Here is a 15574-nt window from a genome sequence, read left to right as displayed (position 1 = left end):
ATGGAAGTACGTGAGGAGTGAAAGGCTTTGTGAGATAACAGAGCGGAGCAGGGATCAAATATGTGTTTGCAGGTGTGATCAAGGTGGAGGACGAAGTGATGGAACAAGAGAAAGTAGTGTAGATGAAACAAATGCTTGTGAGTGTCACCAAAACGAGAATGCTTCAACCTGAGCTACCTGTGACATAAAATCAATGAACAGCAATATAAATTGTGAAGGAAACTCATGCATGGCAGTGGAATGAAGAAGCAATGCTAAATATGAAAGTGCATGAATGGATCTAAGTAATGCCTCAGCCTACTTCCAAACAACTACAGCAGCTCTAACTAATAAAACCAATCTGTTTGACTTCTATAGGAGATCTAAATCAGCAGCTATACTCAAATGCATGTAAAGGAAAATGGAAACGAAATGCTAAAGGAACAATATTGATACAAAGGAAGGAGGCCTGAGCTCTCAGGTTGGGCCCAACCCCGATAGCTTTAGGCTCCTTTAAAAACTTAAAATCTGATCCAAAACTGCTTGCTTTTATTCATAATCAAAAGTCTAATGTCATGCCAAAACTGGCTTACAAAGAGCAAAAACCAAATTGACTAACTAGCTGCTACGAAATGACTAACTACTAGCTACCAAAAATGACTACCAACTAGCTAAAAAAAATGACCAACCACTAGCTAACCAAAATGAGGGCCCAAGCCTTCTTATTTATACAATTTGAGGACCCAACAGTCCTCCTAAAAGTTAGGGACTTGGCTGCCCAAGACTTGGAGTTAACAGCAGTCCAACTTGACTTGCTTGGCTGCCCTTGAGCTCATTGATTTGGTGGCCTTTGAACTCCGAGCTGATGGTGGAGAATTCGAGGTAAGGGTCCATAAATGAGGGGGACACCTTCCTACAAATCCTCTAGCTTGTTCTCCCACGAATTTGGCTGCCAAGTGCTCATTAAGACCTTCAATTTTGTCTCCAAGTTGACCAACAAGGCTACACAAAGCACCCATTAGACTTGTTGGCATAATGACTAACCAAATTCACTCTATTAACATAAAAATAATCAAAAACATGCAATAAACAAATGAGAATGGTGGACTAATCCAAATTAGGAGGTTGAATGAGCCCAAATAATTGTACATTTTTGGGGCTCATCACCGCTCTCGCGCCTTTGCCTCTTCCTCCAGACAACAATTTTTTATTGCTTGGGGGCAGGAAATTTGGGGTTTCCATGCCATGACGGAAAAGGCGATGAAGCCTGGGAAAAATGGGGCTTCCATGTCACGCACCGGTGCCCAAAATTTGGGGTTTCCACCTGGCGCCTAAAATTTGGGGCTTCCATGTCGTGCCAAAAATTTGGGGTTTCCACCCGGTGCCCAAAATTTGGGGTTTCCACCCGGCGCCTAAAATTTGGGGCTTCCATGTCGCGCCAAAAATTTGGGGTTTCCACCCGGCGCCTAAAATTTGGGGGTTCCGCCCAGTGCCAAAAAAAAAATTGGGGTTTCCATGTCGCGCCTAAAATTTGGGGTTTCCACCCGGTGCCAAAAAATTTTGGGTTTCCATGTCGTGCCCTAGCGCCCAAGCCCGGGGAAACTTGGGTTTCCATGTCACGCCACAACCGAAACTGGCGGCGCCCAAGCCTAGGGAAACTTGGGGTTTCCAAGTCACGCCCTGGTGCCCAAGCCTGGGGAAACTTGGGGTTTCCATGTCGCGCCCCGACCGAAACCGGCGGCGCCCAAGCCTAGGGAAACTTGGGGTTTCCATGTCGCGCCACGACCGAAACCGGCGGCGCCCAAGCCTGGGGAAACTTGGGGTTTCCATGTCGCGCCCTGGCGCCCAAGCCTGGGAAACTTGGGGTTTCCATGTCACGCCACGATCGAAACCAGCGGCGTCCAAGCCTGCAAAAACTCGGGGTTTCCATGTCGCACCCAAGCCTAGGAAACTTGGGGTTTCCATGTCCCACCCTTGATGGAACCACGGGTTTCCACATTTTATGGCACGATGGAAATGCGGGGTTTTCAACAATGCCCCAACGCGGGGAACTTGGGGTTTCCATGATGATGCAAACCAGCTCGCAAGTCTCGGGAACTTGGGGTGTTTCGAAACCGCTACCCAAGTCTAGGGAACTCACGGTTTCCATGTCGCGGCGTGGCCGAAACCACCCAAGTCTGGGAAACCTGGGGTTTCCATGTCACGGCACACCCTGAATCACCCGAGAGTCTGTGGAACTTTAGATTTCCATGTCGTGGGGCGACGAAAAGCCGCCAAAGTCCAGGGAACTCGGGGTGTCCATTTCGCGGCGCGATGGAAACTGCTACCCAAGTCAGTGGAGACACACGGGGTTTCCATTTCACGTCACAACAAAAATTGCTACCCAAGTCTGGGAAACGCAGTGTAAGGACCTGCGGTTCGGTTTCTTCCAGTCGGTGTGAAGTGCGAACTCTATGACTGAAATGTGTGAAGGGACATAAGTATAATGCGCATTAGAGGTGGAGCGATGGTTGGTTTATAGCGTGGGAGTGTTTGGCATAACACACGGGCCAACTTACATGTTGGGGCGACTTGAACGAAGGATTGTTGGCCGACCAACAATCGGATGGCAAGTTTGCGATATGTGAGGGCGTTTTGGCATGCAGTGGTCGAGTCGTCCTGGGCAGCGACTCGCCCAACCACTCGTATAAATACGGCAAGGTTTTGGAGCATTTGGCATTCATTCGAAGATGGACATTCGAACATGAGCATTCAATGATCAAGAAAAAAGTGTGAAGTAGTGGAGCAGGTCGCAAAAGAGGCGCAGGCATATATGCTCCCGCTCTTGGGAAAGCACACACGATACGCATAGGTTTCAGTTATCGGGTGAGGGCGCGGGTAAGGAAGGCGCCCGCCATTCAGTGTGACATGGGTGTCTCGGGTGACTCGGGTAGGTCGCCCACCCGTCATGGAAGAAGAAATGCAGAAGTGTCTTGGGTGACTTGGGTAGGTCGCCCGCTCGTGGTGTGAAGGTGTCTCAGGCAGGTCACCCGCCCGCGGTGTGAAGGTGTTTCGGGTGACTCGGGTAGGTCACCCGCCCGTCGTGTAAAAGGAAACATGGGGTGACTTGTGTAGGTCGTCCACCTATCGTACAAAAGGAAACGCGGGGTGACTTGGGTGAGGTTGCCCGCCTGTCATGCCGCAGTAAACGAGGTTCGGTTGAGGAGTGCAGTTGGTAGCTCGTGTGAGGGCGCACCCACCCAGATCGGGCAAGGAACTCTGTCGGCTCACGGAGGTGTTGCCTATTTGTGAAATTGGCTAAGTATGAAACTTGGTGTTCCCCAAGCATACTTGTAAAGCCTTGTAAACATTGTAAAGTTGAATAATATATTGTATTTGGGCAGACTCATTGTTCAGGGAGTTGTCCCTCCCTTTATACTGTGAAATTGTGTTCTTCATGTATAATTGCTGATGATAATGAATGTGTACGGGTGTTCATTGGTATAAAGGAAACGTAATAATACTTGGTTGTGAAAAACAAACTAAGTAGGCTAATGGTTAGGCGTAGTCCATGAACATAAGTATTGGAGAAAAGAAAGTGTTCAGTGGCGCCGCACCTTGCCAAGTACAGTTGAAAGACTACCATAGGTCTGGGGGCATGACACGACAAGGAATGACCACCCAAGTTTTGGGGAGCTTCAGGTTTCCATGTCATTGCGTGATAGGGAACGACCACCCAAGTCTACCGAACACGGGGCTTTCCATTCTGTGGCATGACAGAAATCGTGACCTCGGGGTCTTCCATGTCCTGCCATGACAGAAACTGCGACCTCGATGCAGGGAACTCGGGTTTCCATGCTGCAGAACGACAGAGAACCACCCAAGTCCATGGAACCTGGGGGCTTTCTGTTTCGTGGCATGAGGGAAACCGCCTAATTCCGGGAACCTCTGGGGTCTCCATCTCCCGCCCGGGCGAAAACCACGGCCTCGGTGCGGGGAACTTGGGTTTCCATGTCGCAACACAACCGAAATTGCCAAAGTTTATGGAACTCATGGTTTCCATGTTGTGGAACGATGAAGAACTGCCCAAGTCTTGCGAACTCAGGGTTTCCATTTCGCGGCGGGGTGGAAACCACTTGCCTGGTCTATCTCTGGAACTTGGGGTTTCCATGCCTCGTTGCGACGGGAGCCGTCCAAGTGCGGGGAAAGCGGGGTTTCCCTGCCCCGCCGTGACGACAACTGCCCAAGTGCATGAAATCTAGGGTTTCCATGTCCCATCGCACCAGAAACCTCTACCACGTACGCGGGGGGTGTCAGGTATTCGAGTCGGGAGCGCCCGAGAGAGTCGAAAGACTGAACCCGTAGTACAGGCACTCGCATTCGGTTATATGTGACTCGGGTGAGCGTTCAGTTATATGCGACTCGGGTGAGCGTTCGGTTATATGTGAAGACTTGGCACGGCATTCGCTTATGCGCGACGGTGATGGGCGCACTCATAGCGGGCGCGCCGTGTTGGGCATGGCGCACGCCCCTTGATACCTGCACGATGGGTGAGTCACCAATGGAAGGCATGTGGGTGACCCTTGTTGGGTGCCTGGATGAAAGAGGTGACCATGTGCGGACGAGTTAGGACGCGGGCAGGTGTGCGACGTGCGGTGACGGGTGTAATCAGCTAAGTGTTGGAGCCGACCCATGGGTGCGACGATGCACACGAAGGGACACGACGGTTCGTTGGAATGGGGTGTGTCAAGGTTATGTGGTAGGTCAGCTGGGCATGCATGTTGATGGAGCCGACCCTTGTTATCCCCGAGAGACACAACCCTTGGGTGAAAGGATGCGTATAAGTAAGGAGGATGGCATTTGACGAAGGGACATCGAACTCAAACTTCCACATCGTAGAACAAGTGCGAAGGAAGGAGTTGGGCGAAAACAGAAGGAAGAGAAGGACGTGGGTAAGAGGGCCGCACCGGTGGGCGGATTACAGAGGGCGGGTCGGGCTTGGTAGCCCGGATAGGCAGAGCGGGGTGGGTTACTGTCCGGGTTGGCAGGGCGCACTGCATGCGGGCCATGCGCCCTCACTATGGACCGCACTGACGAGCAGAGTTTGGGCGCCGCGGAAGGGAAAGTCGGATGGAAAAGTTTGTAGTTTAGGTGTGGAGTTGTGTCGTGCAGGCTACAGGCAGTGTAGCACGACCACACGACACGACGGGTTGAAAGAATAATTGAAGAAGATAAATTTATGGTAAGTTATTTTTGCTGCATTGTTAAGAACACTTATTGGAAAATTGATTGAGTGTTGAAGTAGGTGCAGACCGTGTACTCAAGTATTGGTAAAAGGAAAAAGTACGACGGTGCTGCACTCGCTTATGTGTGGTTGAAATACTACCACTAGGATAGGAGCGTGACATGGGGTCTCCCAGTCCCTCCTCAAAAAAAGTTGCCAAATTGCGGGGAACCTGGGGATTCCATGTCTTGCCTTGTCGAAAGCCTCCCAAGTGCGGGAAATTTGGGGTTTCCATGTCTCATCACGATGGAAATCACCCCAGGTGCAGTAAACTTGGTGTACATCGAGTCTGCAACCTCACATCAAGAAAAAGGCTCAGTTGGTCAAGAGAATGAAGGTTTCTTCATTGGTAAAGGATCTCGCTAAGGATCAAAGGTTGGAGTCTCTTCTAGAGCTAGTCCACCATGGACTATCAAAAGTTGAAAGAAGGACAGAGTGCCGGGAACAAAGTGCAGAGAGGAGGAAGGACTCGACTTGTGCTTGGAGGATATTATTGTCAAGGGTCTAGGGCTTCACAATGACCAATAAGAAGCTTCAATAAGAGAAATTTATGAAAGGGTTTTCCTCTCTGAGAGAGAGAGGTTTTTCCCTGGCAGAGAGCCAACATCTTGTGTTCTTGTTCTTATGTTTTTGGCACCAGTTTGATGAAAGTAAACACACATGCATTAATAAGAAGAGAAGAAGATTAAGATAACACGATAAATTGCAAAAGAGCTTCACAAATTGTTATCAAGTCTAGAAGAATCCCGCTATACCCCATTGCCCCAGATTCTTCAACGCGGTATCGGAGCTAAGGTGACACATCAAGGAAAGGGAATCTCAAGAACATCCGCAAGGTTGAAGCGTCAAGCCAAGAAGTCTCAATCACATCAAGGACAAGGTCTACCATCTATCATTCCTCATGGAAGACTACAAAGCAAGAAGAAACGCCTTGTATAAAGGCACCTACAAGAAGAACAAATCAAAGAGGGACCTACATCTTGAAGAATGAAAGGCACCGCGAGTCAAGTCATCAAGCAAGTCCATTTGAAGAAAGCAACTTGAACAACATCAAGATCTAAGGAAGGCAAGCCATCAAGTCTTCAAGAAGAAAGCAAGTTCACTACATCTCAAGCTCTATCAAGTAAGTATATGTCCCCTTCTGAGTATACCTCAGTGTCTTTTTGCAAGGAAAGTAACAAATTGGTTGGGGCCACTACATGTCCAAAGTCGAACGGTTTGGATGCCAAGAGTATGGACGCTACAGAAGGGATTTTCCTAAACTTAAGAAGGACAACAACAACAAGAGAAAAAGGGAAGAAGCTCATGTAACTCAAGAAGTGAAAGAAGACGACAAGAAGCAAAAGAAGGAAGATCCTCCTAGGACTAAGTCAACCTCTTTGCTTAAAGTCTTCTTTCAAAGGGGGTAGAGGTCTCATTGGGGGTCCCATTTATGGGATTCAAGGGAGGATGATATACAGGCGAGAGCAGATGAAGCAAGAAAGGCTACACCAATCGAGGAGAACTATCAAATAAAGCCGCGATGATAAAAGCATAATCAAGGTGAGGTATGTATGCATCAAAGTTTAAGTCATGTCGCCATATATATTGATTGGGTCATGGGAAAAGTTCTAGAATCACGATCAAGAATAAAAGGATCTCTTTCGCCAACGACATGCTCGGAGGCATGTGCTACAGTGGAGTAAAGGTCAACATGAAGAAGTGCTCTCATAAGGAGTATAAGGTGGTTGACCAATCAATCCAATAAGAAGCAAATGAAGAACATCGCGGTCACAAAGAATAACTATTTGACAAGATTCCTCAACATCTCTCGAAAGAAGGCACGGCAACTCTGACAAAGGAAGAAAAAGATGAAGGACCCTTGACACCTACGAAGGCCTTGGAGATAGTAAGGTGCAGATAACCGATTCAACTCTACAAATATGTCATGATGAAGAGCAATATCACGATGAAGACATGAAGGGCCACTAAATCAAAGTACGGGAACAAGCGAGTACAACTAAGCATCCATGTGATAAGTGTTATGAAGGATAGACAAGGTGACAAAGGAGTAGCTAGATGACAAAAAGGCCCTGATATATATCAAGAAGGCCACTTTCCACGAAGGGAGCAATGACATGACAAACCAGGGGGGAAAGTGATCGATGGCCGGTACCCTGCCAAGAAGAAGTTCAAACAAAGACTTCATGACATCGAAGGAAAGAAGGAGATCAAGCGGCTGAAGGACCCATGAAGAAGACGTTGTTGATGAATGGACAAGTCCCTAGCTAAGAGGGAGTTCTAACAAGTTCCCAACTACAAAGGAGCTTGGGCAAGTTCCTTGTCAGAGGAAACTTGGGCATGTCTTCCTCAATCAAGGGGAAGAGATAGACACAACATTCTTGTCTTCACTTGGCAAGAAAGAATGGGAGGATTGGGTAATCATTTGGCATCTGATGCTCTTTGAGGATGTGTAGGGCATCCAAGACAAGAGTAGGCAAGAGGAGCGATATTCTTTGAGGGATGGGAACCCAAGACAAGAATTGTCCTGGAAGGTCATACTCAGGGAACACCTGGGTGGGTATGTACCTTTAGAGACAATGACCAAGGTGTTTATAAGCCATTGGCCTCGCCAACATTGTGCTCTGGCATTATGAGAGATAAAGCTGTTAGTCAAGGCCTTGCTATGAACAATGTTGGCTAATATGATGCTATAACAGATGGGTTGCCAATCCAGTTTCTCTTATGTGAATTATTCAAGATTGAAAAATAGCCAAACACCTTGTAATGATATACGAATACCAGCCTAGTTGAGAGGGGGTGTCGAAGAAAGTGTAACTGGGTTCGGTCTTCATAAATGTACTTTTGATATTTGTATTTATTCAAGAATATATATATATATATATATATATATATATATATATATATATATATATATATATATATATATATATATTTGTCATTGAGTTTCTTGCTCATTGAAATAGGCCTAGCACATGTTAAAGTGTTATAAAGAGTCAAAGATATTCCTACCCTTGTGCCTTAGTTCGGGTCGTGTGCCCGTTCAAACCCCAAATTTCCTTCGGGCGGGCCGGGTCATCCCGTGCCGTGCCGTGTGTGGGGGTGCGCGGGCACATGTGGGCATGCCAAAAATGCTAAGTCATGACCGCCCGTGTGCCTTCTTTGTTCAGGTCGTGCACCCATGGAAACCCCAAATTTCGTTCGGGTGATTCAGGTTGACAGTGTACTATCAGTTGGAGGAATTTTCCTATATAGGAAACTCATTCATGCAGAAGGAATTATATCCTTTAGGATTGCGTAGTTATTTCATATGTCAGCGTTGTGTGTGAGGTGAGAATCACATAGGTTGTAGTTGGAGGACCCAGGAGAAACTGTGCAAGGAAATAGGAGGCTTGGAGGGTAGAGGAGAAGGTTTGTGAGAAGCCTTCGGTTGTCTATGAGTAGCAGAGGGATTGTACTGAGAGTAGGATAGCTTGCGAGCTAATGCTTTTTGTAATCCGAACATATTTCCACTTGTATGATAATACAGATAGCGGGGTTTTTAGCTGAGGCTTTCCCCAGAGTATTCTTCTATGTTCATGTGTGATTGATTTCTCTTCATCTGTTATATGTGTTCTAATTGATCTTTCTCATATTCAATTAAGCTTTCACAAAGTTTGTTGTAGAAGTAGATCTTGTATTTTTCTTTATTCTATTGCATAATCTGTTGATCTACAGTGAGAATTTCTACACCCAAAACACAAAAAGAGGTACCCAGTTTTTTAGTACATGCAGGGCATTGTAGAAGGTTTATAGATTTTTTTTTCAAGAATTGCATCCCTTTTATTTTATCTACATGTTAAATATGTGGAATTTGTGTGGATAGGGAAATGCAAGCAACCCTTTATAGAATTGAAAAAGTGTGTATCAGGAACCCTTGTTTTGCGAGGACCAAACTGGAGTTTACCGTTTCATATAGCCACAGATGCATCTGATACTGCTGTGGGATTTGTGTTGGGTCAACTGTAGGACAAGAAACCTTATGCTATCTATTACGTAAGAAAGAATTTGACCCTAGCTAAACTGAACTAAACGGTGATAGAAAATAATTTCTTGCAGTAGTGCATTTCATCAACAAATTTCGACACTACATTATGGGATATCAAGTGTTTGTACATACTAACTACTCTGCCATTCATTTTATAATGAATAAACCAATCACTAATTGTAGGTTTACGCATTGGTTATTTTTCTTACATGAATTTGATATAACAATCCTAGATAAACCTAGGAAAGGCAATGTAGTGGCTGATTTTCTTTCTAGGTTGACTATTTGTGATGAATGCATGCCTCTTGAAGATTCTTTTCTTGATTAATATCCTTTTGATATTTGAACCCACTCACTGTGGTATGCAGACATAGCTAATTATCCTGCTACAAGAAGACGCCCACAATACCTATCCTCACAGGAGAAGAAAAGAGTTGTTCATCAAAGTGCAAGTTACTCTTGGATTGAAGGAAACCTATATCACACTGGGTTAGATCATCAGATCAGGTGTTGTGTGAGGGAGGATGAAATATTTGATATCCTTAAAGATTATCATGAAAAACCTTGTGGGGGGCACTTTGTAGATAAAAGAACAAGGTATAAGGTGCTTTCAACAAGGTACTATTGGCCTACTATATTTCAGGATGCAAAGAAATTTGTGAAAGGATGTGACAACTATCAGAGAATGGGTCAACCACTCTAGTCAGATGAGATGTCGTTACACCCTCAGATAGTTTTAGAGCCATTTGAGAAGTGGGCCTTGGATTTTTTAGGGCCAATTAATCCTCCATCTCAACAAAAGTCCTACATCCTGGTCTGCACAGATTATGTCACAAAGTGGGTTGAAGCAAAGGCACTAACTAGAGCCACAGAACATGTTTCAGACTTTTTGTTTGAAGACATTTTTGTTAATTTTTGGGTTCCTTGGGAAATATTGACAGATGAAGGGCCGCAATTCACATCTCATTTGATCCATAAGCTAGTTGAGAAAAACAAAATCTGTCATAGGATTACTTCACCTTATCATCCACAGGAAAATGGCCAAGTGGAAAGCACCAAAAAGGTTATTAAGGGAATTCTTACCAACATTGTGGCCAACCACTGGAGGAATTGGGCTAATAAACTACTAGAAGCACTATGGGCATACAAGAATACATGGAGAAACTCTATGGGATTATCCCATACAAATTAATGTATGGTAAAAATCCTTTATTTACCATAGAGTTCGAAATAAAGACATTGAGAACAACACTACAAGTGAATCTAGATTTGGCTACAACATAGAAACATCGGTTAAATCAACTAAATGAACATGATGAGAAGAGGTTGGCTGCCATTTAGAAAACATATATCATCTAGCAGCAGAGGGATAAGTGGCACGACAAATTCATAAAAAAGAAGGTGTTTCAAAAAGGAGATTGGGCTCTACTATATGATTCACGATTCAAGGATTTCAAGGGGAAGCTCTACACTAGATGGCTAGGTCCTTATGAATTTGATACGGTCTTTGACAACGGGACTGTTGTTGGGTAGCGAAGGCCCCGTGTAATGGTTTTGGGGCTTAAAGCCTAGAAGTTTGGGAAATAATATTGTAAATCTCTAAAATGCATGGAGCGTGAAATGTAATAGGTCGATTCAAGGGGTTGTATGCCCAAAAATAATATAGAATAATAGGAAGAAGGTCGGTCTGCCCATGGTCTGCGGACCATGGGAATGTATAAATAGAGTGAGGCTCTAAGGGTAGAAAGTAGTTTTTGTTCTATATTCGATTTGATGTATTATAGGTTGGTGAAAGCAATCAAAGTTTTGTGTTTGTAAGTTCGAGTCAAGAGTGTCAGTGGGTAGATAGAGGCTCTGAAGCTGTGTGCACGGAGGCCAGATAGAGTCTGTCACTGTGCGCGTGGACCCTTGCAGCTAGGTGCGCAGGGCAGAGAGAAGGTTGTACTGGAAAGAAGTTATTAATAAATATAAGTTGTTTCTAAAATATCGCGATTTGTTGTACTCTAGTTTATGCATTTGTTATTTTAATTTATATCTTTTTATAATTGCGCACACTGGGTTTTATTGTTAAATGTTTGCTTAAAGACTGTACAAGGAGATCATACATATGAAAAGTTCATTAATGAAAAAGGTACACCCGCGTGGAAGCCCGATACTGGTATAGAGTGGCGCGAGGCCACAAGATGGTTCGTGACCCCTCCAGACCGCATCAAAACATCCCAAGGGTGTGGAAACCTGGTTCCAGCACCCTCCACTGCTACCTCGGGTGAGACCTCAGTCCGCGCTCTATGGGTTGTTGGTGAAAGGGCCTGTAGTTGCGGGATTTGTTTAGCTAATAACTCTTCCGAACCTGGGTTAGGGCCCAATAAGCCAACAAATGGTTTTTTTGCCGGGACCAAAATCTGCCTAAGGGATGGTTGATGTTGGAGGTTGGAACCCTACGAAGAAAGAAATTGAAGATTGATTGGATCAGAAGTGGTACGAGTTCGTAGGTGGCCTTAGTACACCTGCACGCAAACCAGAAGTTTAGCATGGAAAACGCAATAAAGTTGCCCGTATTCAAAGGAGCAGGAAGTGAAGATCTAGAACAATTTTGGTTCATAGTAAGGGCAGTGTGGGAAGCGCACGGAGTTACGAACGATAATATTAAAAAGGCTACCCTGGTAAGTGCACTACAAGATCGTGCGCTGACTTGGTATATTAAGCACTGTAGTGATCACCCCAATGCCGGAATAGCAGAGATCCGGCATGTGCTAAAAAAGGAGTTTAGTCAGCCCAAATTGGAAACGCAGTCAATTATAGGATTCAAGGAGATTGTGATGTTGCCAGAGAAACCCCTTGGGATTTGGATCAGAGATTGAAGAGTACGATCCGAGAGGCTAACATGACTCTAATGGATGCAAAACACCGTGCATGGTTTTTGGCATCTTTAACGCCACACCTGAGGACAACGCTGTCATAGCAGAAGAGCTCAACCCAGGTAGAAGCATTAGAAATAGCGATGGGGTTGCATGAGACTCCAATATAGGATCCTAGGTTGGGAGTTCAGCAGATCCATGCGCAAATACAAAATATATGCTTGGAAATGCAGAGTTTAAAATAGGAGAAGGCATCCAGGCCAGAAGTGCGCGAGGAGGTCTAGTGTGTAAAGTGTAAAGGCTAGGGCCACGATAAGGATCATTGTCTGATATTCACAAACTACTTGACACCGAGGGGATCAATGCCGTTGTGACCAGAGGCAAAAGCAGGGTCAAGCGTGGCACCCTCGCTCTGGTGCGCAATCGTCAGGTGGGCACAAAGAACAACACAAACAATTGTCAGCTACTGCAAAAGTTTACCTAGACCCCCCAGCAGCTATTTTGCAATTTTTGCAAATCGGTGGGCCACGATGAATGAGACTGCCATAGTTATGAATTACTGATGGATCGCACCCCTGCCTACACGATGCCGACTGAAGCCTGAGACTAGGATCCAACTGCGGCGATAATGCGCAGTGGGTTCCAAGGGCGAGGACGAGGACAGGGAGGAATGGGGCTAGGAAGGGGTCGCGGGCAGCTAATCTGTTACAACTGCGGAGGAGTAGGGCACTACGCCTGAGATTGTACCAAACTGACTATAATATCGTGCCCCTACTATGAGTAGTTTGATCATGAAATGATAGATTTCCCCACATCGATAGTGTAGATTCATGAGAAAGGGCAACACAACCTACAGTGATGTAGAATGTCTAGATGATGAGGTCCGAACTGCACGAGGAAGACCCTAACATGAACATGATGCTTAGAAGTGGCACAACCACAGGGGAGGATGAGGGGAAACTAACCAAGGAAGATGTAGGGGTTCGGAAGGAGACATGTCTAGAAGTTAGGAAGAGTTTCGTAGAGGTCTATACCCCAGGTAGTAAGGATCAACTCGAGCCGGAAAGGGATCCCTCGATGCTAACTACCTTTTTAGAGACATGCCTAAAATTCCTTGGCGATAATAGGGTGGTTAAAGGATTACAAGAGTTGATAACTAGGTGTATAGGGTCGGGTGAACCTCGCGTGGTCCAAAAATTTGGGAAAGCATACTTCGTGTACTGGACGGGAAATGTGATTAATGGTGCAAATTGGTGACTATGAGATGGATTAGATCATTCTGGACCAAGGCTCAGATGCAAATTTACTACCTAAACAGAATTGGGAGCACATGGGCAAGCCCACACTACAATGGTCTCCTATTCAATTGCAGATGGCGAACCAACAGAAGATCCTTCCCATGGGAAGACTACAAGGAATTACAGTAGATATAGAAGGTGTGAGCACCTGAATGGGCTTTGAGGTAATAGAAATCGTGGATGAGAGTAGCCCTTACCCTGCTTTGTTAGGGATAGACTAGGCCACCGATATGAATGGGTTATTAATTTAAAGAAGAGGAAAATGATATTTGAGAAGAAGTCACTCCGTGTAGTCATTCTGCTAGACCCGGCTAAAGGACTGCGTTACAATGAACCTGTTATCACTTAAGAAAAGTTTCAAAATTCTGAGCATCAGTTTGATTTCAAAGATTGGTGTCAGTCTTGGTTTGGTCTTTCCATAGTTGTTTTAGAGTCTAAGATTTTGAATAGAGTCTTGTTGGTATGGTCAAATAGGGTCAATACTCTGTTCTTGCCTATCACTGGTCCCACATCACGCATAAATTCCATCTGTAAAACTTTTTTCAAGGTTCTATTGCACTACAAAACTGTCTAGGAGTTTTCGTAGCGCAAAACCCATTCTAGGAGTTTTCGTAGCACAAAACCTAGAATTTGCACTGGCTGCGCTATGAAATCAGGGATTTGTGCAGATCCGTGGCGAATCTCATCCAGCTGTCAAATCCATCAAAATCCGTTATTTTTACATCATCAATTGTCAGCCCATACACTTTTCCTATCACATTCAACCGCTTATTCTCATCATTAAGGTTGTTAGGTGTCTTGGTATGCTCAGGTTGCAAGTTTCAAAAAGAAGCCAAGTATTCATAGTCATGATTATGTTTGGGTTCATGCATAAGGAGAAAATTGACAGGGGTTCAAGCAGAATTATTTGAAGATAAAGGGAGGTAGTTTTCCTTATCCAGTTCAAGCGAGGCAGCGATCAAGATTAAGACGGTGAGGGTTTTTCTTAATCTTTACTTCGCAGGAATTCCATGGAGGAGTCTACAGAAAGGAAATATCATAGGTCAGGCAGGTGTTTGAGAAATGAACCAGAAGGTTTAGATATTATCCTAAAGAACCATGAAGTTGAACAAGCGTTCAAACAGGTTGGTTGTTGGAGATTTTGTGAAAAACTTCAAGGAGGCCATATGCAAGTCACTAGAGAATTTGATTTATATTTCACAGGATTGAATTCAAAAGTTGGGGTGCTCGAATTACCAATCTCTCCAGAGGTTATATTTGCAGTCACTGAAATTCCAAGGGGACATGAAAGATGGTTTAAAAACTTCAAATTTGATATGACTCCCTGCAAGGAATTTTTGAAGCCATAGTTCATTGATTCAGACTTAAACAAGTCAGTGCCTAGGAGTTTTGTCAAAGATTCATATGCTAACTTACTTTCCTGCATACAGAGATATTTCACCTGTGAGGGGAGGTATCATAAGGTGTATTTTTATCACTTCAAGCTTCTTCTTCATTTCACTGGAAAGATATCTCTCGATTTGCCTTTCTATTTGTTTCGGAGCCTAGGAAAAATGTGTGACAAGGTTTAGTTGAAGAAGGAAGCCTGTGGGACCTCGTTGTTTCATCACGGCTTAGTCAAACTAATTGTTCTTCATGAGCTCCAGAAAATAGATAAGGAATGGTCCATGTTTGTGTTTATGTCTAGTTTTAAGAATGAAACTGGTCTCAGTCCTTAGGCACGAAGAGTTCTCCACCAATAGTTAGTCATTGTGCAGAAACAAGATCAAGGAGATTCGTGAAATTGAAAGCTAGGAAATAGTTAAAGGAGCCCACAAAACCACTAGTAATCCAAGACACACCTCTTCAGTCACAAAAATGGAAAGGTCAGATCACAGAGGGGGTATAGGAACAATCTATAGGTGAAACGGTCCAAAGAAGAGTAAACAGGAGCTAGTCAGCTAAAGAAAAGGGCAAGACAGTGGTTATTGAGGCAAGCCTAGTTTCAAAAGGAAGTCTGAATGATTTGCTTCAAGCAATTGACATTGAAGAATCTCCTCTGGTTCGAGCAGACTTGATAGAAACAGGTAAAGGAAAAGCAAAAAAGGACAATACCTATAAAAAGCTCAAATTTGATGATTAGGTTTCTAAATTTATTTTTAAACCAAGA

Source organism: Pinus tabuliformis, chromosome 6 (genome assembly GCF_031772625.1).
Source record: "Pinus tabuliformis cultivar Carrire ecotype Pingquan chromosome 6, CPIR1, whole genome shotgun sequence".
NCBI classification, from domain to species: Eukaryota; Viridiplantae; Streptophyta; class Pinopsida; order Pinales; family Pinaceae; genus Pinus; species Pinus tabuliformis.
Note: the sequence above shows the minus strand (reverse complement) of the source record.